Source organism: Monodon monoceros, unplaced genomic scaffold, assembly GCF_005190385.1.
Source record: "Monodon monoceros isolate NGI ecotype Baffin Bay Population unplaced genomic scaffold, NGI_Narwhal_1 Super_Scaffold_6, whole genome shotgun sequence".
NCBI lineage: Eukaryota > Metazoa > Chordata > Mammalia > Artiodactyla > Monodontidae > Monodon > Monodon monoceros.
The window spans coordinates 54,158,986-54,186,093 of NW_021703783.1; the positions used below are offsets into that span (position 1 = coordinate 54,158,986).

General features: G+C 36.8%; 1 long non-coding RNA gene across 3 annotated transcripts in view; it reads right to left on the reverse strand.

Moving 5' to 3' along the window:
- LOC114885012 overlaps positions 1–27,108 on the reverse strand; it is a 205,431-nt gene that overhangs the window by 91,768 nt on the left and 86,555 nt on the right. For all 3 annotated transcript variants that reach the window (XR_003790986.1, XR_003790988.1, XR_003790987.1), the window contains exons 3-4: positions 25,742–26,204; positions 12,641–12,773 (exon numbers count right to left, since the gene is read on the reverse strand). This is a non-coding gene — a long non-coding RNA (uncharacterized LOC114885012). The remainder of the gene's footprint in view (positions 1–12,640; positions 12,774–25,741; positions 26,205–27,108) is intronic.

Below are 27,108 nucleotides of genomic sequence, written 5' to 3' on the forward strand. Positions count from 1 at the left end.
ATAAACAAATGGGACCTAATTAAACTTAAAAGCTTTTGCATAGCAAAGGAAACCATAAACAAGACGAAAAGACAACCCTCAGGATTGGAGAAAATATTTGCAAATGAAGCAACTGACAAAGGATTAATCTCCAAAATATACAAGCAGCTCATGCAGCTCAATATCAAAAAAACAAACAACCCAATCCAAAAATGGGCAGAAGACCGAAACAGACATTTCTCCAAAGAAGATATACAGATTGCCAACAAACACATGAAATAATGCTCAACATCATTAATCATTAGAGAAATGCAAAACAAAAGTACAGTGAGATATCATCTCACAGTGGTCAGAATGGCCATCATCAAAAAATCTACAAACAATAAATGCTGGAGACAGTGTGGAGAAAAGGGAACCCTCTTGCACTGTTGGTGGGAATGTAAATTGATACAGCCACTATGGAGAACAGTATGGAGATTCCTTAAAAAACTAAAAATAGAACTACCATACGACCCAGCAATCTCACTACTGGGCATATACCCTGAGAAAACCATAATTCGAAAAGAGTCATGTACTAAAATGTTCATTGCAGCTCTATTTACAATAGCCAGGACATGGCAGCAACCTAAGTGTCCATCAACAGATGAATGGATAAAAAAGATGTGGCACATATATACAATGGAATATTACCCAGCTATAAAAAGAAACGAAATTGAGTTACTTGTACTGAGGTGGATGCACCTAGAGTCTGTCATACAGAGTGAAGTAAGTCAGAAAGAGGAAAACAAATACCGTATGCTAACACATATATATGGAATCTAAAAAAAAGAATAAAGGTCCTGAAGAACCTAGGGGCAAGATGGGAATAAAGACACAGACCTACTAGAGAATGGACTTGAGGATATGGGGAGGGAGAAGGGTAAGCTGTGACAAAGTGAGAGAGTGGCATGGACATATATACACTACGAAACGTAAAATAGATAGCTAGTGGGAAGCAGCCGCATAGCATAGGGAGATCAGCTCTGTGCTTTGTGACCACCTAGAGGGGTGGGATAGGGAGGGTGGGAGGGAGGGAGATGCAAGAGGGAAGAGATATGGGAACATATGTATAACTGATTCACTTTGTTATAAAGCAGAAACTAGCACACCACTGTAAAGCAATTATACTCCAATAAAGATGTAAAAAAAAAACATCTGTTGGGAAATGGGTTCATTTTACCAACTAAACATGGGAACTGTCAAATAAATATCAGCTTGATGTACAGATCAGTTTTTAAACATTTAGATCTCTGATTCACTTAGAGTTTATTCTTTTGTGTGGAATGATTAATTGATCACATTTTATCTTTAAAAGAATTTTCAATAATGTGGAAAAATGCACCTAATAACTCAAAAAACTTAAAAAAGGAAAGATACAAAATTATATGTTTAATATGACCCTTATAAATATACATAGAAAACGTATTAGAAAGGAAATGCACCAAAATGTAATATATGTTTACATCTGGTTAATAGCATTATGGGAAACAATTATTTTTAATATGCTTTTTATATTTCCTATAATGAATATTTATAACCAGAAAGAAAAGCAGTATGTGTCTTTAATTTAAAAAAATAAAACTTGGGTCTGCTTTATTTTTGGTAGTCTGAGAAAGAGACTTAGAAAATATTAATATATACTTAGTTGAAGTGAAAAAGAATAGGATCAATATATACTTCTTCCTTTTCCTCTTTGCACATCTCTCTCTGCCTCTCCTCATGCTTTTTCTCTCCCATTTTCTCAGTCCCCATGTCTTACATAGTAGTAAAATATATGCAGAAAATGAACAAGCCTTCTACAGAATATTATTTTATTGCTTCCAAAGCTACTTGGGGTTAATTCTTTCATAAAATACCATGTTATGATAAGAACTCAAAGAGACCACAATGCTAATGGATAATGGAAAGCCTTCTGGCATACAAAATATCCCTTCCCCCTTAGCTAACAGTCTTGAAACCAGCAACATGGTAACCTATTACAAGGCTTTCTCTGTGTTATACTAGAGGGTGTAAAATTCCAGGTCCCTTCAATATGCATCTTGTCCCCAGGATTTTTCAGTGATGTGCAGCTGAAAAATCAATGTCAGATGGCTCAGTAGGAGACAGGTCTAATGGTTCTATGTTGCTCTCAATCTCCCCAAGAGGACAGCTCTGCAGTGGGGGTACTCAGGATTGTCACATCCGGCGGTTAATAATAACATTTGTTGAGTGTTCACAGTGTGCTGAAGTCTGTTTTACATTCATGTCTCCTGAAATCATCACAGTCTGTAAGGTAGGCACTATTATTATGTCATGTATATATATATATATATATATATATATATATATATCATACATGTCACGGGTGTGGATAAATATATTTCCTTATATCGACAGCCTGCGGATGACAGAACTAGAATTTGAAACCATGCGTGTTAGACTCTAAAGTCAGTACTTTAAAGGCTATTTTAATGCCACTGGGTGAGGTGTCAGTACCAAGAAACAATAGTTTAACAACTCTCAATGTATCAGTGAAACCTATGACACATCCAGATGGGACAAGGCCTCCTCTGAAAACATTTTCTAGCAGGCTTTCTCAATGCAGCTTCCACAAGAAAATTAAACTCTACCAAAAAATAATTTGAAAATTATATTCTCATTTCTTCCAAGGATGGTGGCACAGAACAACTAATAACATTCTAGATGCAAGGGAGGGAAGTTATTCATTACATACAATGGATACCTTAGGGCATTAGGGCTTATTTCTCAACCTCTCTCTCCCCCTTTTTGTCACTCTGTTTTCCTCTGTCTTTTCCTTTCTCTCCCGAGAAAGTTGTATGGGTAACAAGCCTGCACTGCAATTATCACCTGAATCCTCCACAGTTCTGTTAGCAGTGCCTCAGGAGTTTATATTGATGATAAAAGGATAAATGCTATATTACATATTGCTACTCCGCTACCAATCTAAGCAACCATTCATAACACAATAGACTACAAATGCTTCTGGTATTTGCTCTAATCCTTCCTTGTTAAGGGATAGGTAAATCCTGAGCTGGGAGGATCAAAGTGGGAGTCCCTGCCCTCTCTTGTCTAGATGTTCTTCTTTATTTATTTTATTCTTCTTTGCTTGGTGGCTCTCTTTGGAACTTCCCATTCCCTACTGCAGTATGGTTTACACACTATTACTTATGTTATTGTAATTGCTTAGAATTCAAATTTTAAGGACAAAATCTTTATCAATGCTATTTTATACCTCTAAGCACTGCTACTTCTAATTTGTTTTTCATGAAACGAAGGCACTTGGAGTACTTTGTTTCACTAATGTATGTTCTTTATATACCCAATAACCAGAACTTCCTTTTCTCTTTCTCTCTCTTTTTCTCACTGTCCCTCAACCTTGCCATTTTTTTCCAAAAGAGATTAACATTCAGGTTAAGTACTAGTTGAAAAATTCTTTCCCTTTGATACTGATGTCCCCATAACTTAATGTATCTTGTGGCTTTTGGGTAGATGCAACAATTTGGTTGCTTCATGCTGGCTTTCATTTAAGCAAAACCAGCATTGTTAGCTATCAATGATTGTTTGATGTTCCAGAAAATATCCTCATGCTAGATAGTTCAGTGCCAAAGAACATCTTTTTTCCAAACAAAAATGAAATGTTTCAGTTATGTTGGCCTTTTTGTGGAAAAGAAAAACAGCATGACATTCTTGAAGTGTTTTCAGGGCAGTTTGTGGGATGTCTTGTAGACTGCAATTTGGATTGAGTGGTCTAAATATCAGCAACATTGGTGACAACGTGAGAAATGTCACGAGGCATCCTAAGTTCTCTTATTTTTCACTCTTGGATACCTGATATAGTAGAATGATGCCAGAATTTCTGAACTCTTTCTTTGATTCATCCTCTCTTAAACCTCCAGTCACAGGGAGATGGTGATTAAGAATATGAGCTTTAGAGTCAGAGGATTCAAGCATGGCTCCACCATTCCTAGGTAATAATACTACCACCTGAGAAGGTGGGAAAATAGAGGAAACAAGGGAGCACTTAGCACAGTACCTGCACAAAGACATGATAATAATCATTCTAATTGTAATCAAAATTGACATTTATTGAGTGCTCAATAAGTGCCAGACATTACACTAATAACTTCTATGAGCTGGCTCATTTACTCCCCACAACCACCCCTACTATTATAATTATTTTCATTTTATAGGTGAGAAAATTATTGTGAAGAGAGGTTAAGTCACTTGTCCAAGGTCACACAGCCTGTGCAACGGAGCCTAGATTCAAACTCAGGCAATCTGACTACACTGTACTACAGTGTTCTGTTAAATAAATAATAACTATTAGCAAAATATTAGCTACCAGTAATATTAGCTACTGCTAATATTTTGCAAGCAGCTTAAAGTATTGGATGTTCAAGCAGAAATTCCTCACTCAAAGAACTAAGCTCAGAAACCTTTTAATGGTGCTAAATTCTGAGACTAAGCAGATAAAGGAGCATCATCCATAATCACTTGCCACCATCCTTGGGAATTTAAAGTTTGACCAAAAAAAATTTCCACCAAGAATAGCAATGAGTTTATTTTCTGTGAGATTAGGATGTGTGAACAGCTTAAATCCCCATTTAAAGACTCTAATCCTCTCCCTCTTCTTCAATTTCTTCCTTCTTAGGATGGCATCTGGTTGCAAGGGAACTTTACACATTCTAATGGCATTGGGTACACAGACCTATGTTCTATATGTGGCCCTTTGTGTTTTAAAAAGTACCCAGGATTTCTGATAATCAGGTATGGTAAGACACGCAGACATGGAAATGACTGTCATCAAGGAAGAAGTTTATACTCACAGATTCCTAGAAATAGGAGGCATGGCACACTGCAGGGCCACACAGGTCAGGAGTCAGAGGGAGTGAGGGAAAAATTTGGGCAAGCGCCTTCATTGTATATTTTTTGGGGAAAGAATGGGCAAGGCAGGCTAAACAGGGTAGACAGACCTAGGATTGACTAGTTTGGTAGGCTCTGGGGCTTAGGAACTGCCCCTGGCTATCTGATGCCTGGCTCTGGGACGATTAAGGCAGGGGTACAGTGGCTCCCAGTAAAGGAAGTAGTTGAGGATATGGGTTCTGGATTGGTTGATTTGCATCTGAAGATTGTGCTCTCAGGCAAGTGTTTACTATCTCTAGGAATTAGCTAACCCTGGAAGGGACAGTCTCTCTGCAGTGGGTGAGGCCCCAAGAGGTCAAAACATCATAAAATACAAAAAATTAAAAATATGATGAATACATTCTAGTCGAAGTATCTCATCCCTCTGTCTAATTGTCCTTCGTCTTCACTACTTCTATTCCTGAAGTATCTGTAACTCATGGCACCTTGGCCTTACACAAGCAAGCAGGTTGCTTCAGGAGAGCTCAGCTTTCTCTCTGACTGACTTGACCCAATGCACTCAATTGCAGTAGAGTCAAAATGGCAGTATGGTGTGTTTAGGCAGAGAGAGAGAGACTGGGCTAGCACTACCAAATTTTTATCAGCTTCTGTTTGATATGCAAGAAATCCAGAAGTTTACTAGTACACTGCATGAGGGTAAGAAGGAGGATGTCCCCTGGGGTAAAGAAATATGTGACTTTTTTGCATATCTAAGATGCAGTGTATAAACTGTCGACTCCAATATACAGAGAATATTTGGTAATAATAGTATGGAGAATAATAACAAAATAGATAAATTTCTAGGTAGACTGACCAAAACAAAAAGGGACAAAAAAGCAATATTAGGAATTGCAAATGCAATAGTTTTTAAATAATTATTATAAGTAATTTTATGCCAATAAATTTGAAAATTTCACTGAAATAGGTAATTTTCTAGGAAAAAAATACCAAATTATTTTTCAAACATGTCAGAAATGTTCCTACTTGAAGTAACTTCTGCTTCCTCTGCTTAGAATATTCTTCATCCAGCTAGCTGCAATAGCTAGATCCTCTCACTTCCTACAGCCCTATCCTTAAATTTATATTTTTGTGAAGACTTCCCTGGACATTCAATTTAAAGTCCAACACTTCTCACAGATTTCACATCCTTTCTCTCTCCTTGTTCTCTTCTTTAATGGCAATCACTATCTAACATACTACGTGTTTTACTTATTAATCTTGCTTTTGACTGCTTCCTTAAGTGTAATCTATAAGGGCAAAGATATTTTAAAAATTTATTTTGTTCACTGTTGTACTTCTATTGCCTAACGTCCTGGAACACATGAAGTACTCAATGACTATGTTAAATGATATAATTAATTAATTAAAAAGTCCCAAAATTACCATAATGAGTGTATATATGTGTGTGTGTGTATACGTGGGTATATATATATATACACATATATATGCTATATATATACACACACACACACCACACACACACACATATATACCATATATATATAGATCCTGACCAAATGGATTAAGACTAGGAAGGCAAGGACGATTTAACATTAGAAAATCCTATGAATTTAAATCACTACATTTACTGCTTTAAGAGATCAATAGAGAAATGCCATATATTCCTCTCAATAAAGCAGAAAAATACAAACTAAAAAACGTGCAAGAAGACAAATTCTCCTAACTAATCAAGAGAATCTACCAAACACTAACAACAAACATTAGTCTAAATGGTAAAACTTTAGAAGCGTTTCCAGTAACATAAGGAGACAAGGATGCCTGCAAAATTAAACTGGAGCTCCTACTCAAAGGAATAGGAAAAAAGAGGTATCAGGATTGGAAAGCAAGATGCAAAATTTTAATTTGTAGACCATATAAACACCTTCCTAAAATATTCAAAAGAACCTTCAGATAAGTAAAATTAAGAGAATTCAGATTATCTGACTTGAGACTGATAGACAAAAAACAATAACATACTTAAATACTAGCAATAACAAATAGGAAATACAATTAAAATTTTTTAATTGGGTAAGACATTTATGTAGAATATTATAAAACTATGTTAAAGAACATAAAATTAATATAGTACAAAAATATAATTGGGATACATACACCAGATGATGCTGACCTTTGGAAAGAGAAGAGAATGGGCCAAAGAAAACATAGCGATTTTAATGTTTTATTTAAAAAAGAAAAAAGTCTGAAGGGAATAAAAGTTAATATTTGTTCATTTTGGAGGTGAATATTTATCATAGATGTTTATTACATTTTCTATATATTGAGACTTCTTCCCAAATATAAATAAATGCAGCGAGGGATCTCATTGATCAGAAAGGAGGATCTCAGGGAAAAACATTAAGAAAGATGTCTTCATTGATTACTGAATCAATTACCATCCAGTGCACATGGCCATTTATAATATTTTTAGAAATACTACAATATCCTTAAATACCCTATCCTGGGCATTTTAGGTATGATCCACTTCCTGGGCTTCAAAAGTATTTGAGACCAGATGACATAAACTGCTGCAATGATTTCTGGGCTTTATTACAGTAGTTTTAAAAAGTCTATTTGCGAGTGGGCTTTTGGCAGAATCTGCACCCTCGTCTTTGAAAGTACAAGTAGAGTATGAGTATTAAATAGCTGAGAAGGGGGGCTTCCCTGGTGGCGCAGTGGCTGAGAGTCCACCTGCCGATGCAGGGGACACGGGTTCGTGCCCCGGTCTGGGAAGATCCCACATCCCGCGGAGCAGATAGGCCTGTGAGCCTGCGCGTCTGGAGCCTGTGCTCCGCAACAGGAGAGGCCACAACAGTGAGAGGCCCGCGTACCGCAAAAAAAAAAAAAGCTGAGAAGGACATGTAGGAAGATCTTCCAAAGCTTGCTTTTTCTACCTTTTGCTGACCTGTTTGGCAAGAGATCTGTGCCCAAACATTAAATAAAGCCTTTTATTGGAAGTGATTCAAAATTCTATGGCACAGTGAGGCAGTCTCACATGTTTTTAGAATCTTGAGTTATTTTTCCATTTTGAACCTTGGGAAATTCTAGTGTGTGGAGGGAGACTGTCTGAGGCTGGTTTTATTTATCTAATTGTTCCAGAATTTATGCACTGTTCAAAATATGCTTTATAAGTTAATTTATATGTTAATAAGAACCACCCAAAGGGCAAAATTGATATATAAATTATTAAATCAGTCTGTCTGCATATTCTCTCTCTTTTAGACAATTACTTTTTCCAAATAATACCAGCCAATCAGACAATATAATTACTTTGTGCTCTGCTAATAGAGGTTTGGTAGAGAGCTAACAGTCAAAGAAATCCTTTATCTGTAGCTACAAGGAAGATTGCTCCTTGGAATGTCTTACAGACATACATTCCATTTAAATAATGAGAAAATTACTACGTGTCTTCATCAGAGCAGTATAAGTGTTTTGACCTAAAATGTGAACATTTTGGCTTATTTTTTATTCACTGATCTGCTTTGTAACAACTCTCAGCATGAAACTGCTTCTGTGCATGTAGAAGTCAGGAACTCAGATGTGACCACAAAGAAAAAAACATTCAAAACAAGCATCAAAGTGGGGAGGAGAATAAACTCAAAGTGTTTGTTACTCCCTAACCCTTTACTAAAGGGTTAGCTCTGAAACAGAGCCACCATTTGGCAAAACTGAGACAGAAAAACTTATCTGAATTCTGTGCCCTTCTACTTCTTTTCTGTGCCTTTCTCCTCTCTCCTATTCCCTTGCAAGCCAGATTTCCATAGCATCCAGCACTGCCCTTCGTAGTTTTCTATATAGACTTGGGCAATGCCCAGGGCTTCAAAATTATACTTCCTACGTCCTCCACATCAAAATCCTATTTTTCCAGCGCTGAGCTCTAAGGTGATAGCTCTGAAATAAAGCAATCCCCCACTAAATTGCTAATGATTAGGTATGACTCCATATAAGCATGCGTATGGAGGGTAATTCTATTAAGAGCAGTCTAGAGTTCCTCTGCTTGCTCCATGGGCCTGCTCACACACCCCATCTCTCCTGGTAAGCAGATCAATTCAGGGACCTGAGAGGCTGCAGGGTTATGAAGCAACTTCAGAACTAAACTCAGAGCAAAGACCCAGCTCTATCAAACCTAGTGTGATGGTTACCCTGCTAATACACCTGGATATCCCATATATCCCCCCAATACTGGGAATTGGGTACACATTGCTGTGAGAGTAACAAAGGATCCAGCTAAGCTATGCATATCTAAAGCCATCAATCCCACTGGTAGAAAAAAAATGATACTTTCCACTTTCAAAGTGGAAACTATGAATGTACCATTATCTACCTCTCAAATTCAAAAATTTTCTTCCTAGAACAAAACAAAAAGTACTCAAGAACAAGCCATGTTGACTTTGTCTTCCTGAGTATTTTAGAAGATGTGGCAGTAAAAAGATCACAGATAAATCATAATATTGGAAAAATACTTTGTGTGACTCAGAGCTCTGATAGCACTCTGAATGTCATAATAATTCTATAAAGTCTATCAGACCTTCAGAGGGGATTATCCTGGGATTTTGGGGAGGGAAACACAGTATAGTTACTGAGCGTCCCAAGAAGTCGCTCTTTTGCAAATAACATTAGACAAACCATTCTAATATTTTGTAAGCAGATAACAGTCAGAAAGAGTGTGGAAAATATTTTTTAAAGTGGATACTGGAAGATGAGATGGTTCTTGTTAAAATTTAAAACATAGTGAGGCGGCATCTCCCTAGAATTCAGAATAGAGCCTGGGTAACTAAAATCTATTTTTTAAAACTTCAGTTAAAGACTTTAGAGTCTATCTTTGAGAACTAAATCCAAAGTAAATCCAGCAGGAGGATTATATGTTAAATATACAGATGTTTGGGATGAGATTTTTTTTTTTTGTCCTTAGAAGTAATTATGCACATGAAAGAGGATTGACCTGTAAAAGGACATAGATTTAACTTTACTATTGAAACACTGTGTGGAGTATTTTAGTTTCTTTCTGTAGTGTGTGTGTGTGTGTGTGTGTGTGTGTGTGTGTGTAAGAAATAAAAACTAATGTACTGTGAAGTAAATGGGAATTTTAAAGAGCTTAAGTGACTTTCTTTTCCTCTGTTAGAAAGTCATAGTCACTCAATTCCCACTACAAACTTTTATTCTGAGAAGTGAGTAAATAAACATCTAACAGAAATTACCATTAGGGAACAATATTCTGTGTTTTCTACTGCTACTTTTGAGAAAAGAGAATGTAGATGGCAAACATAAGAGATTTAGATGAGAGTTTCAAGTTATCTCAGGGGAATTTTCAAATGAGTAAAGTATTGATACATATTTCTATCCCCACAAATTTCTTACCTAAATAGCTATTTTTAACTTGTGAGGAAAACTAAGACTACTAGAAGGGGCCAAGATGGAGGAGTAGAAACACCCTGAACTTACCTCCTCTGACAGATGAAATGTCTAACTACTTACAGGGCAACTATCTATGAGAATGACCTGAAGACTAGTAGAAAAGATTGCCCACAACTAAAGATATGAAGAAGGAACCACAAGTAGATTGACAGGAAGGGTAGAGAAGAAGCACAGTCAGGACCCACATCCTTGGGTTAGTGATCCACAAATGGGAGGAATATCACAACTGTAGAGGTCCTCCCCAGAGAGTGAGGTGTCTGAAATCCACACTGGGCTCCCCAGAGGGCCTGACCTGGAAAATAAACCCCTAGGACACTTGGCTTTGAAAACCAGCAGGGTTTATATCCAGGAGAGGTTGAAGGCTATAGGAAACACAAACTCTGCTCCTAAAGGGCATGCACAAAATCTCACATGTTCTAAGTCCCAGCACAGAGGCAGTAGTTTGAAAGAAGCCTGGATCAGACCCACATACTGATTTTTGAGAGCCCCCTAAAGAGGCAGGGGCTAACTGGGACCTCCTTGGGAAGACAGACACTGGCAGCAGCTATTGTTAGAAGCTTGTTCTACCATGATGACATAGTGCGGGCAAGCAACATTTTAAAATCCTCCTTATAGCCTCCTAGCACTGGGGCATGGTCCCGTGCACCAGCAGATAAAGGCAAACATACAGTAAAGGTAATAGATGAACCACTTATAAAGCTAGTAAGAAGGTTAAAATACAAAAGTAGTAAATCATCTATATCCACAATAAGTAGTTAAGGGATACACAAAACAAAAAGATGTGAAATATGACATCAAAAATATTAAACATTGCTGGGACTATGAATGTGGTTAAATGCATTTGAACTTAAGAGATCATCACCTTTAAATACATACATATATATGTATATATACATATATGTATATATATATACACATACATACATATATATGTGTATATATATATATATATATATATGCAGAAAAAGCTTTGGACAAAATTCAACATCCATTTATGTTAAAGTATGTCAAAGTAGGTACAGAGAGAACATACCTCAAAAGTACAGAGAGAACATACCTCAACATAATAAAGGCCATACATGGCAAACCCATGCCAACATCATAATCAATGGTGAAAAGATGAAAGCATTTCCTCTAAGATCAGGAACAATACAAGGATGCCCACTCTTGCCACTTTTATTCACACAGTGTTGGAAATCCTAACCACAACAATCAGACAAGAAAAAGAAATAAAAGGAATCCAAGATGGAAAGAATGAAGTAGAACTACCACTGTTTGCAGAGGACATGATACTATACATAGAAAATCCTAAAGATGCTACCCCCAAATTATTATAACTAATAAATGAATTCAGTAAAGTTGCATGTTATACCATTAATATACAGAAATCTGTTGCATTTCTATACACTAGCAATGAACTATCAGAAAGAGAAATTAAGGAAACAATACCAATTACAGTTGCCTCAAAAGGAATAAAATACCTAGCAATAAATCTAACGAAGGAGGTAGATGGCCAGTACTTGAAAAACTGTAAGACACCAATGAAAGGAATTGAAGATGACGCAAACAGATGCAAAGATACAGCATGTTCATGGACTGGAAGAATTAATATGTTAAAAATGACCATCTACTAAAAACAATGTACAGATTTAATGCAATCCCTATCTAAATACCAATAGCATTTTTCACAGAAATAGAACAAATAATTTTAAAATTTGTATGGAAACACAAAAGACCCTGAATAACAAAAAACAATCTTGAGAAAAAAGAACAAAGCTGGAGGTATCATGCTCCCTGATTTCAAACTATGCTACAAAGCTACAGTAATCAAAACAGTATGGTACTCGCACAACAACAGACAGTGTTGTGATCAGTGGAGCAGAACAGAGAGTCCAGAAATGAATGATCTTATGGGATCAATTAATCTGTGACAAAGAAGGCAAGAATATACAATGCAGAAAAGACAGCCTCTTTAATAAACTGGAAAACTGGACAGCTACATGCAAAAGGTTCAAACTGGACTACTTTCCCGTATCATATACAAAAATAAACTCAAAATGGATTAAATATTTAAATGTAAGACTGGAAACCATAAACCTCCTAGAAGATAACACAGGCATTACGTTCTTTGACATTTGTCTTAGCAATATTATTTTTGGATATGTCTTCTCAGGCAAAGGAAACAAAAGCAAAAATAAACAAATGAGACTACATCAAACTAAAAAGCTTTTATGCAGCATAGGAAACTATCAAGAAAATGAAAAGGCCACCTAATTACTGGGAAAATATAGTTGTCATTGGGACTCACCATCTCTCTGTCTTTCCAACTCATAGCTCTACTTTTTCTCTTTGTTGGTTTTTCTTTCAGGTAGATTCTCCCCTTATGATACCAAGATGGCTACCAGCAGCTCCAAACTGACATCTCTACCAGTATGAAAACCCTAAAGAAAAAAACAATTCTATTTTCAATTGTCCATATAAAATCCCAGGATTGAGTCTCATTAAACCATCATGGAACCATGATATTCATCATTATACCCAACACAGAATTAGCACAGTGACCAGGTGTATGATATACACTGAGTGGCTTTTGCATGTAACTAAAAAGTCAAGTGCTAGTCTTTATTATGTGGTAGCACACAGCTAGTTAATTGTCTGTTGATTCTTGGGATTCAGACAGTACACTTAATAAGAATGCAACATTCAGAGCCTTGGAAGGACAAACCTGGATGTTATAATGTGTTGACTATTCTTTGAGGCCTCAGGTAGGTTTCTCCAAGAAGTTGACAACTTTCAGTTGAACTAGAAATGGGAAAAGAAGCATATACATCTTTGTTCAAAAGGCTTTTTCTGCCTAATATCCAAGATGGATGACAGTCTAGTAATCTGGAGATGTATAAGACTGGAAAATATAAATTCCTGTTCTATACTAAGGTTAGTGCCAGGAAAAGCATGGAGGAAAAAACTAACTGGGAAATAATTGTGGAGAAAATTTGATTCCCCAGGACACTTCTAAAGGTTTATTTTTCTGCTGAAGTAAAGTATGATTGAGAAGTTGCAAAATATTGTACATATGACTATGTCTCCCCAAGGATGTCCACATCCTAGTCCCCAGAACCTTTGAATATGTTACTTTACATGGCAATAGGGACTCTGCAGATGTGATTAAATTAAGGATCTTGAAATGAGAGCACTATCCTGGATTAGCCAGGTAGATCCAATGTAATCACAAGAGTCCTTAGAAGAAGGAGACAGGGGATCAGAGTGAGAGAAGGAGGTGTTACAATAGAAACAGAAGTTGGAGTCATGCAGGATCAGGAGGATAGAAATGTGGATGTGGAATGTGGAAAAGGCAAGAAAACAAATTCTCTCCTAGAACATCCAGAAGGAATGCAGCCCTACCAACCCATTTTAAACTTCTTAACTACTGAACTGTAAGATAATAAATGTGTACTGTTATAGGGCACCAAGTTTATGATAATTTGTTATAGTAGCAATAGGAAACTACATGACAGAGGCAAATAATGCAAGCAGAAAAGAAATGTAAACAGAAACCCAGGAAAAACAAAATAAAATAAAAATACATGAAACACATGGTCTAAGAAAAAAATTAAAATGAAGCTACTGGTTAATAAAAGTGTAACAAAGAGTATACAGTTGACCTTAAAACTAGTAACATTTTCCTTCAAAAAGGCAGGAAGTTTTACTTTGACTCTATAAAGAAAAAAATATAATCTTGGCATAGTAAATTGGGCTGGCATTGGATAAATTTTACTATCATAATAATATAAAGACCCTCTAGTGCTTTTCAACTTTAAGAGTTAACTTATGGCAAAATATAGAAGGCTTAGTTGTGTTTGTAAGACAAAATGCAAATTTCAACATCCCTGACAGCAAAAATTTAAAGTTTAGTTGACAGGAGGTAGGATATGGAAAGAGGATGAAAAGTAAAAAATAAAATAGATGCATTCATACTATGAACTTAAAAAAATGGGAGTTAAAAGAGATTGCTGAAAGCTAATGGAACAAGAAATAGAGGGTTATGAATATACACTAGAGCTATAAAGATGTACAGTAGAAGAACTAAAAATAATACAAATATCAAACATACGGAGGGGAAAGGAGAAAAGACAGGAATAATGTTAAGTGAGCTAAACTCTCATTTTTCTTATCAAGTTATGACTAGTTTTTAACTATCAGTCTCAGGCAGTATCTATTTATCAACAAATACTCTTTGGTTAAGTAATTAATATCCAGAATAGTTCAAGTCAGAAATTGTTAGAAAAGACTAACTGTGATAATAGGACAAAAGGGGCAATCAGAAGGTGAGAAGTTTCACTGATGAATTCTATCATGCATTTAAGGAAGGAAAAGTGGTAATCCCACACAATATAGAAAGTAAACAACAAGGGAACACTTCACAACTTTTTTTATGAGGCCACACTATCCTGATACCAAAATCAGATAGGCATTACAAGAAGAAAAAAGTTAAAAATTTAAAATAAAATATTATGAATTCAAATCTAGCAACATATAAAAAAGTTAATACATCTAGACAATGAGATCTGTCCTAGAAATGCAAAGTTGGTTAATATTCAAAAATTAATCAATGTAATTCACCAAATTAAAGTAGCAAAAGCAAATGATCATCATAATAGATGCTGAATAAACATTTGACAAAATTCAGGAGCTGTCATGATAAAAAAAATAATCATTGGTGATATACATGGAAAATCTAAAGCTAACATCATACTTAATGGTGAAAGATTGAACACTTTTCCCTTGTAATTGAGAATAAGGAAGGATGTTCACTCATACAACCAACCTGTATTCAATATAGCCAGTGTAAAATAAGTCAAGAAAAAGAAATAAGAAGCATACACATTGGAAATATAAAACACTTTTTTCCCTCATAAACATGATTGTTTACACAGAAAATCCAAAATAATCTACAAAAATAGCTATTAAAATAAATGTGAGTATAGCAAGGCCACAGGATACTATGTCAATATACAAATATTATATATATATATATATAATTATATATATTTCTAGAAGAAAACAGAAGAAAGTATTCATGGACTTGGGGTACATAAATGTTTCATAGAAAGTAGAAAAAATAAAATTAATCATCAAAGAAAAAATTGATAAATTGGACTAAGTCAATATTAAAATCTTACTCTTCAAAAAGATTCTCTTAAAAAATCAAAAAAGGGCTTCCCTGGTGGCACAGTGGTTGAGAGTCCGCCTGCCGATGCAGTTGACATGGGTTCGTGCCCCGGTCCGGGAAGATCCCAGATCCCGCAGAGCGGATAGGCCCATGAGCCATGGCTGCTGAGCCTGTGCGTCCGGAGCGCTCTGCAACGGGAGAGGCCACAAGAGTGAGAGGCCCGCGTACCGCAAAAAAAAAAATCAAAAGAGCAAGCCAAAGATTGGGTAGAAAATATTCACTATACATACATCAGACAAAAGACTTGTATCCAAAACATATAAAGCATTCTTAGAGCAAAAAATAAGAAAAAAAAATTTTAATGGGCAAAAGATTTAAATAAGTACCTCACAAAATAAAATATATTAATAACCAATAGGCACATGAAAAAAAGTTCAACATCATTAGTCATCATAGGTATGTAAAATGAAACCACAATAAGATGCCACTTCACACCTACTAGAATGGCTTAAATTAGAAAGACTGATAATACAAAGTGTTGGTGAAAATACAGAGCAATTGGAGCACTCGTATATTGCTTGTGGGAATTTTAAATGGCACAACCACTTTGGAAAACAATTTGGCAGTTCCCTATAATGTTAAACACATACAACCTAGTAACCCTACTTCTAGATATTTACCAAAGAGAAATGAAAAGAGATCCACACAAAGCCTTTACATGAGTATTCACAGCAGCTTCGTTAACAAAAGCCCACAACTAGAAACAATCCAAATGTCCATCAACAGGTGACTAGATAAATGAACTGCTCTAAATCCATGCCATGGAATACTACTCAGCAATAAAATGAAACAAACTTCAGATGCATGCAACAATACAGATAAATCTTGAAAACATGCTGAGTAAAAAAAAAAAAGACTCAAAATTTTCACACTGTATGCTTCCAGTTATATAAAATTTAGAACAGGCAAACTAATCTATAGTGACAGAAAACAGATTAGCAGTTGCCTGGGATTAAGTGTGGAAAGGATTAAAAGGGAAAGGACACAAAGGATGATAGAAATGTTCTATATGTTGTTTGTGGTACTTACTACATAGTTGTATTCATTTCTCAAAATGCATTGAACAGTATGCATATAATAGGTGCATTTTATTGTATGTAAAGTATACTTCAATAAAGATTACTTTTAAATTTGGGAAAAAATGTTACTTTCAAAAAATGAATTGTTACAGAATTGTGATTTAAAGACTGGATTATAAAAAAGGATGAATAAGTACCACAGATGCATGATACTAAATTATGAAGTAGGTTAAACTTCTTTTTTTATGCTCTTTAGCATTTTCTGTAATCTGCTCCTTTCTCCCTCCCAACCTCTGAAAATGCCTGGAACATTATTTTCAAAGAGAAACATGAGAGTAACAGTAGAACTAATAATACCTCACTTTTGATTAGTCACTATGGTTTACTAACCTCATATACTATCTCATTCTATTTTTAACAACCCCATAAGGTAGACCTTTATTATTTTTCATTTTACAGTTGAGAAAACTAAAGCTCAGAAACTACTAAAATTCCCTAAAGCAATATCTTTGCTTCATTTAAGTCTCAGCTCCAATGACACCTTCTCAGAGACGTCTTTCCTGACCTCGCTTTCTAAAATAGTACTTGTCTATTCCCTTATGGGCTTTATTTCCTCAAATATGTACCACTAAACTGACATGAGGACAGGAACTTTGTCTATGATGTTCACTACCATATACACCTAGTTCAGTGTTTGACGCATAGTCAGTTTCCAATAAATGTGCTGAACATTGAAGTAGTTTGCCTGAAGTTATAGAGCAAGGCCAAGGTTCTAACCCAGATTTTTCAACTCAGAAAATCTATTTCAGATTCTATTTCATTCTAGAGTCTGAAGCAAAACCCTGTCTCCTGACCCCAAACACTTCAAGTTCCATTTGTCCCTTTCTCCTGATCCTATGACCCTTTTTATTATTTCTTCTGAATCATCCAAGCAGAAATTGTAGTTTTGGTTAGTGATACCAATGAGGGATGAGCTAGTTCTAGGTCTGAACAACATTATCTCTTGAAATTCTTTTTTTTTAAAGCAAATTTTATTTTCTATAGGCTACAATACAGAAAACCCAAGGAATAAACCTATAATAACTCAAATGAATTAAAAAGCAAAGGCAAAATACTACGTACATGAAGCCTGTGTCTTATTTATCTTTGTATCCCTGTTGCCAGGTATACAGGCATACTTCGGGGATACTGCAGGTTCAGTTCCAGACCACCTCAACAAAGTGAATATTGCTATAAAGAGAGTCACACTAATTTTTTGGTTTTCCAGTGCATATAAAAGTTATGTTTATACTATATTGTAATCTATTAAGTGTGTAATAGCATTAGATCTAAAAAAATGGACATATATAAAAAGTACTTTATTGCCAAAAAATGCTAACCATCATCTGAGGCTTCAGTGAGTCCTAATCTTTTTACTGGTGGAGGGTCTTGCCTCGATGTTGACGGCAGCTGACTGATCAGGGTGGTGGTTGCTGAAGGCTGGGGAGGTTGTGGCAGTTTCTTAAGACAGCAATGACATCTGCCACATTGGTTGATTCTTCCTTTCACCAACGATTTGTCTGTAGCATACAATGCTGTTTGGTTATACTTTACCCACAATAGAACTTCTTTCAAAATTGAGGTCAATCCTCTCAAATCCTGCTGCTGCTTTATCAACTAAATTGATGTAATATTCTAAATCCTTTACTGTCATTTCAACAATCTTCACAGCATTTTCACCAGGAGTAGATTCCATCTCAAGAAATCACTTTTCTTTGTTCATCCTTAAGAAGCAACTCCTCATCTGTTCAAGATTTAGCATGAGATTGCGGCAATTCAGTCACATCTTCAGGCTCCACTTCTAATTCTAGTTTTCCTGCTATTTCCACCACATCTGCAGTTACTTCCTCCGCTGAAGTCTTGAGCCCCTCAGAGTCATCCATGAGGGTTGAAATCAACTTCTTCCAAACTCCTGTTTGTGCTGATATTTTGACCTCTTCCCATGAATCACGAATGTTCTTAATGGTATCTAGAATGGTGAACGCTTTGCAGAAAGTTTTCAAGTTACTTTGCCCAAATCCATCAGATGAATCACTATCTGTGAAGGCAGCCATAGCCTTACGAAATGTATTTCTTAAATCATAAGACTTGAAAGTTGAAATGACTCCTTGATCCATAGGCCGCAAGATGGATGTTGTGTTAGCAGGCATGAAAACAACATAAATCTCATTGTACGTCTCCATCAGAGCTCTTGGGTGACAAGGTGCACTGTCAATGAGCAGTCGTATTTTAAAAGAAATTTTTTTTTCTGAGCAGTAGGTCTCAATGGTGAGCTGAGAATATTTAGTAAACTGTGTCATAAACGGATGTGCTGTCATCCAGGCTCTGTTATTCCACTGATAGAGCACAGGCAAAGTAGATTTTGCATAATTCTTAAGGTTCCTCGGATTTTCAGAATGACAAATGAGCACTGGCTTCAACTTCAAGTCACCAGCTGCATTAGCCTGTCCTTTGACGCTTTGAAGCAAGGCATCGACTTCTCTATGAAAGTCTGAGATGGCATTGTCCTCAATGGAAGGCTGTTTCCTCTACACTGAAAATCTGTTGCTTAGTGTAGCTACCTTCATTAATTATCTTAACTAGATCCTCTGGATAACTTGCTGCTGCTTCTACATCAGCACTCTCTGCTTTACCTTGCATTTTTATGTTATGGAGATGACTTCTTTCCTTAAACTTCATGAACCAATCTCTGCTAGCTTCTTCAGTTTCCTCACCTCTCTCAGCCTTCATAGACTTGAAGGGAGTTAGGGCCTTGCTTGCTCTGGATTAGGCTTTGGCTTAAGGAGAATGCTGTGATTGGTTTTATCTTCTATCCAGAACGCTAAAACTTTCTCCATATGGGCAATAAGGCTGTTTCACTTTCTTATCATTCATGTGTTCACTGGAGTAGCAGTTTTAATTTCCTTCGAAAACATCTCCTTTGCATTCACAACTTGGCTAACTGTTTGGTACAAGAGGCCTAGTTTTTGGCCTATCTCGGCTTTCAACATGCCTTTCTCACTAAGCTTAATCATTTCTAGCTTCTGATTTAAAGTGAAAGGTGTATAATTCTTCCTTTCATTTGAACACTTAGAGGATATTGTAGGATTATTAATTGGTCTAATTTCAATACTGCTGTGTCTCAGGGAATAGGGGGGCCTGAAGGGGGAGAGAGAGAGAGATTGAAACATGAGGGAACAGTCAGTCAATGGAGCGGACAGAACACACAACATCTATGGATTAAGTTCTCTGTCTTATATGGTCATGGTTCATGGGGCGCCAAAACAATTACAATAGTAACATCAAAGATCACTGATCGGGACTTCGCTGGTGGCGTAGTGGTTAAGAATCCACCTGCCAACGCAGGGGACATGGGTTTGATCCCTGGTCCAGGAAGATTCCCACGTCTCGGGGCAACTAAGCCCATGTGCCACAACTACTGAGCCTGCACTCTAGAGCCCGCAAGCCACAACTACTGAGCCTGTGTGCCACAACTACTGAAGCCCACGTGCTACAACTACTGAAGCTCGCACGCCTAGAGTCCATGCTCTGCGACAAGAGAAGCTACTGCAATGAGAAGCCCGCGCACCACAATGAAGAGTAGCCCCCGCTCGCCACACCTAGAGAAAGCCCACATGCAGCAACGAAGACCCAACGCAGCCAAAAAAAAAAAAAAAAGATCACTGATCACAGATCACCATAACAAATATAATAATAATGAAAAAGTTTGGAATGGTGTAAGAATTACCAAAATGTGACACAGGGACACAAAGTGAGCAAATGCTGCTGGAAAAATGGAGCTGATAGGCTTCCTTGACACAAGGTTGCCACATATCTTTGACTTGTAAAAAACACAATATCTGTAAAGCACGATAAAGTGAAGTGCAATAAAATGAGGTATGCCTGCAGTGCCTGACAATTAGTGAACTCAAATATTTGTTATTTATATGACTTAGACCACATCCTCTCTCCCAATACCACACACTCACAACTGTCTCCTGAAGATATTGGTGTGTTTTTAATCTCAGTACTTCCTGCTTTTCAATCATAAAGTAACACTTTGCTAGAGTTCAGTTCTACCTAACTCATACCCTTCCTGCTACTGAGGCTTCCCCAGATAAAAAGAGCAATACTGTATACCCACCACTATGTTGCTCATGTAAGTAGAGACTATACTTGTATCTACTGATGACATTCTCCTGTAATTAAAAAATATATACAAGCAATAAGAATCTTATATAGTTGAAAGGTTAATTCTTCTAATAGTCTCATAGCTTCCCTTCAGTTATATATCAGAAAAGGAAACATCACAGAGAACGACTCCTTGGGTACACAGAGTTATAACCTCATTAATAATGTTACAAGAAGAAGCTGCAGATAGAATCAAAGGGGTAAACAAGATAACTGGAAATGGCCCATCCCACTTGTTTTATTACCTTTAATAATAATGTGTATTAAACTCTCTGCTTTTTCTTGATGAAGAAAGTGGGATATGGGGAGGGGGATGTTTTACTATCTGCAACTGACATTTCTACAAGGCCACACTAGCAGAGGAAACAAAAATCCTGGAAGGCTCAGTAGCAAAATGTGGGAGATACAGCAAGGACTATGTAGTCAAATAACCCTGAATCTGAATCCTTGTGCTGTTTAGTAGCTATGGAATCTTGAGTACGTTGCTTAACTTGTCTGAACCTCAATTTAGCAACCTATAAAATAGGGATATTAGTACTGTCTTGAGAGTGTGGTCAAGAGAACTGAATGAGATAATATGTACAAATGCTTAGAGCATTGGTACCTAATGCCTGGTACAAAGTAGTCCTCAACAAATAGGTGAATTAGAGTATAGACTACACCATTATAATAAAGAGACCCCAAAAACAGTGGGTTAAAAAATGGTTGTTTTTCTCTCACTTCTCACTTAACAGTCCCAAATTGGTGGGCTCAATTTGGTGAGATCATCCTGGGACCCAGATTGCTATTTCTGCCACTCTTCACATCAAGGACACTGTTGCAGTTGTAGCCACTATCCAGCCAGTGGAAAGAAGGAAAGTAGGAGTCCCAAGCAAGCAGCTTTATTCTTAAGGAAATGATGCTGAAGTTGCACACATCATTTCCAGTCACATCACACTGGCAAAACTTAGTCTTCTACAGGCCACATCTTGCTGCCTGGGATGCTGAGAAATAAAGTTGGGCAGTCATGTGATCAGCCAAATTCAGGTGTTCTCTTCCTAATAGGAAGAAGGGTTAGCAATTTCTGCCATAGCAAACTGGCTTTATTGCAGGAAACATCACAAAGGATGCTCTATAAGGGAAGTATACCACAAAGATGAGTACCTGAAAAAGTGATTAACTTTCAGCAATGAATAACTGCAGAGCTAACAACATTCACAGATTTATGCATTTAAGCAAATTCGATCAGTTGTAGATTCTGATATCTTCAACCTGTGGACTCAGCCGCACTTGGTCCCTGAGCCACTTCTGAGCAATATGAGGAAGCATCAGCAGCTGGCTGGATCTAAAAATAGTCATGGTGTTGTGTTGACCATGATTTGAGGGGAGTCCAGGGATCTCAGCCTTCTCTTAAGGCCTTCTAAGATGTATTCTGCATTGGCTTCCTTATTTGATCTTTATTAATATCTGAGAATCTATATACTTGACTGTCATACCTCCTCCCTACTTCTTCCAGCACTTTCCACTAGGAAGGCCTTGTTTCCTTATAGTCCCAGCTGCTAGCTAAGGATCTTGCTACAAAATAAATCCAGGACTTAAAACCACAATGTTGCTACCCATCTGAGTTTTACTACTCCCTGATGCCTTGCACTCCCACTTCCTATCAGATAAGACTAACTTGGATATTAATGACAGCTGGAAGTAAGCTTACTATGTCCTTTGGACTTGCCATAGTAGGCTGCCAACTATCAGTTTGTTGGGACTGAGTGTGCTTGAAGGGGGGCAATAAAGGAACCTTCAGCCTGGCAAATCTACAAATCTTATTACTGGCTTCTTTTCCCTACCAGTCTCTGCCACTAAGGTCCCAGGCGTGCCTTTCAGTTACACTTGCCCGAGTTATGACTAGAGCAGACAGGAAGCTTCAGGATAGAAGGGTAATGACAAAATGGCAGTTCCTTAAGAAAGAACTGAACAAGGCAGTAACTCTAGGACTGGGGTAAACTTGGCTTGACACTATGTTCCACGACAAAGAACCAAATCTGTCTTGTTCACTGAGTGTTTTCAATGCCTAGCACAGAATAGTACCTATTAGGAGCCAATATTTTCTGTTAAGATGAATGAGGCACTAAGCAGGGATGTGAGTTCAAAGAAGGGAGAAGCCTAGTTTTGAAAATCAAGACTCTAAATACACCAAATTTTCCTATCGCCAGTATCTCCTTATAAGAGAATCTACTCACACCACCAAATCTTGCCCCACAGCTGAGCCCAGCGACAGAACTGGCTACATCATTTATGGGGCCCTCATTTGAAAATTAAGAATTTCATGATAGTGACAGTGGAACATTAAAGTGAGTGTGGAGAGCCCTTCTGAGCCCAGGACCCCATGTGACTGCACAGGTCGCACACCTATGAAGCTGCTTGCCCAGCAGCCATGTTTACACAAGTAACCTTGCTCCCCAGACACAGGTGACCCAAGCTGGCTCAATGATATCCTCTCCAAAGAACTAAATCTAAGAGACATAGAGATTAAGTCAGTTAGATGGTGGTGGGCACTGAGTGATTAGTTAATGTGGACTTTTAAAGTGGCGGCCATTTGCAACCATGTGCATGCAGTTTCATAAGCAGAAAAGCCAGTTGTAAGAAAAACTGGAGAATGTAGCAGCATTAGGTGAGATAACCAAGATACCATGTGACCACAGAGAGCATCAGAGGAGAGAGAGAAGCTACCTGATGAGTTCTCAGGAGCCCGGATTATAGAGACTACTTTCCTGTTCCCATGAGGCCCAGCTGTACTTGAAATCCCCTATGCCGTCTTAGACAGAACTAGGTTGTGTGTACTAACCACAAACAGATCTATAATTGTTTCTGTATCTATCCATTTGTGTATGTATTAAGTGGATTCATAAGATGTCTCAGACTCTAATCCAGTATCACAGAAGGCTAGTTCATTCTAGACTTCTCTTTTTGCTCATCTGTAACTTCCCTCTTCAACAGAGAGAAACCTGGCTCTTAACATCCACCATCCATTACTTATTTGTTCAATCCTTTCGATCATTTTTAAATTGGGCTGTTTATTATTTTTTTACATATAATAAATATTGAATAATCTTATTGAATTGTAAGAGTTCTTATTCTTTACTATTGTGGATATGTCTTTTACCAAGTATATGTGTTGCAAATATTTTCTTCCAGTTCAAGCTTTTCTTTTCATCTTCTTTCAAAGATCAAAATGTTTTCATTTCAATGAAGTTCAATGTATTGTTTTTTTTCTTTTATAGTTTGTGCTTTTTGTGTTCCATCTAAGAAACTTTAGCTTAAGCCAAGGTTTCAAAGATTGTCTCCTATGTTTTCTTCTAGATGTTTTATAGTTTTAGCTTTAGGTCAAATGATCCATTTTGAGTTAATTTTTGTCAACACAGTTCTCACAAGCTAGCATTTTTATTATTGCATTCACATTTCTTTGGTTATATAATATTCAAATTACATTACTGCAGTAACAAGTCCAACTATTATGAACAGCTTAGAAAAGCACAACCAAGTCTTGGTAAGTGTACTACTCAGCTGAGAGAGGGACGTGCAGAGTATACTAGAGAACAGCCTCCCTAGCCTTCAGTCTTCAGCACTGTGGGCCTCAATGGGCAAGTTTTACTGACAGAATGGTAAATTTTGGTTAATCTGGTATATAGGTAAACAGGCGATGGGTTAAAGAACAACTACCAGATATAAACAAGTGAGTTGACAGATCATTTTTGTGCCTGCCAAACTAGCCCCAAATTATGTCCTTATTTTCGGATGTCACAATTTTTAAAAACTGGCAGACTTGAGTGGATTACAAACTGCTCTTCAGAGTTCTGTGACTCCATGGCGGTTAACTCAGTAATTCAAGTGAAAGAAGTTGCTTTTTATGTTTTTCTATTTTGCATGGAATTATTTTTTCTTTTCTAGCAGCTCCATAGCTTAAAAGAAAGGGAGTAAAAGTTGGAAATAATGATTGAACAGATACTTACTCAGAGGAAATCAATCAGATATGAGTGTGCTGGATAGTACCTGTGGAAGACAGTGTTTGTTCCCTAACCAACAGCCATTTCCTCCTCTTCGCTGCACAGAACCCTGATTTTGTACCAGTAACAATGTACCCAATATAGCAGACACTAACAAAGCAGCAAAGTGTTGCCAGCTGCAGAGACCCAGTGCTGAGCCTCCATCCTGCTTGATCCTACCTCAAGAAAATTCTACAGTCCTCAGGCATTTATCTGAGTTTTCACTTCTTAGTTAGTTGGCCTTTATAACATCCAAATAAGGTTGACAGGTAAATGAATAAATGGTGACAAGGTGATATTATAAACAGGTCTTGATTCATTTTAGTTATTTAAGGTTGATTCATGAATTGCTTCACCAGGTTGATTCACATTTACATGTCTCAAGGGAGACCACTTTCTCTAGTTTCCTTGGAAGACAGTTTACCAGCCTTACCAGTCTTGATGTCAAAATGTAAATATACTTGTTTAGTTCTCCTGAGAAGAATTTCTCTCTGTAAAAGTGAGCTTAGAATATCGTTTTATTTACCTTCAAAATATTTTTAACCTTGAGTGATAATGTGCTATGGAAGAAAAACCTTATTTGATCTGATTTAATAAAATCAGAAGCCCCATTTTATGATTTAAGAATACATAATTTTACATTACAATCATTTTGTTTTATTAATTTGGACTATGTTGAGAAAATCATTTTTGCTGTTAAAAGAGCCTGCCTAATTTATTCTTTGAATTGTGAACAGATAAATTTAATTATTAGTCTCTTTAAATTTCCTTTGGAAACATCTTCTCCAAACTACAAATCATAAAAGCCAAGACTGATGTTTTGACTAACCTAAAATACAATGATTGGTAGGCACAAAATAAAGAATAGTTTAAAACGCCATTCCAGATAAATTTGAGAAGACATAGAAATGTAACAAAAAGAAAATACCTACCTCAGCTCCATCACTTGAAGGCATGGCTGGAAGAGGAATCAGCAATGATGCCAAATAAGAAACATGAAAGTCATTTACTCCCAACCACAATTTCACAGAAGTGGAAACTAGGGCTTAGAAAGATTGAGTGATTAACTTTAGATCATATTCCTTGTCATTGGCAGGAGTCTAAATCCAGGTTTCCTTACTTCCAGTCGTGTGTTATTAATGGTTGTTGTTTTCCATTAAATTATCTGTAGTGGGGATGATCACATCTGTTATGGCCATCTTTATGCTGGATATCAATGACTAGTCTAATTGGTCAGTCATCATTATCCTGGTGATCAAAATGATTAGGGAGGTTGACCCCTCTGTTTCATTCACTTCTGAGGGATGAACTTCAACCTTGTCATAGCTGCCCTCGCTTTTTGACTTGGTTTTGTGAGCATAAATTCATCAACTTTTCCAGTTTTCCATTTCAATCCTGGGGAAAAAGAATTAAGAGATTAAATCTAGCATGTAGAGTTGTATAAGTTAATCAAAGAATGAGACTATCTCACATTTGTAAAGCATTTCACAGATGATGAAGTGCTATACGTCACAACTCTGTGAGATATTATTCCCACTTTACAGGTGAGAGATATGACTTGTCCAACTGAGTTGCAGAACCAGACTAGAAACAAGTTCCTCTATCCCCAAATCCAGTGCTCTTTCCACATTTTACCTATTGCAAATCACTTAAGAAAATATTTACCTTCTATTATAATGGACACGATTAACTCATTTCCGTTAAAAAAAAATGAGGGAAGGCCAAATGTTTTTCTCATCTATTATTATTCTAATACTTGGAGAAACACAAACCTGAACTAGGAAGGTTTAAACATTTGTAGTAGAATGAATTAATTAATTCACAACAAACATGTATACTGAGCACTTACTATGCACCACAAGCTGTTAGTTATGAAGGGACAAACCTGTTTCTGGGAGTAATATGTAAACTGTAAACACTAATGTAGAGTGTCATTATTTTAAAAGAAAATTCACAAATTAGTTATAGCCTGTAAATCTCTGGATATCATTAGACAAAGGCCCAAATTAAAGACTCAGAAATGCTTACTAAAAAGAAATCTTCCCAGTCACCTACTTCAATAGCCACCCCTTCAAGATAAGGAAACCTAGAAGGTAGAGGTTAACTGACTTGCCAAACATCACTTCACCAGTTAGTGTCAAAGCAAGATAATTGCTTTAGAAAAGTTTAAAGTTTCAGGACACAATGAGAAGTCTTGAGACTTATTTGAAACTTTAACATCCAGGACCAAACAATGGTTTAACTTGTCTACAGCAAGTAAACATAAAACACAAAGGAAGCTTCTAGTTTCTTTTTCAGT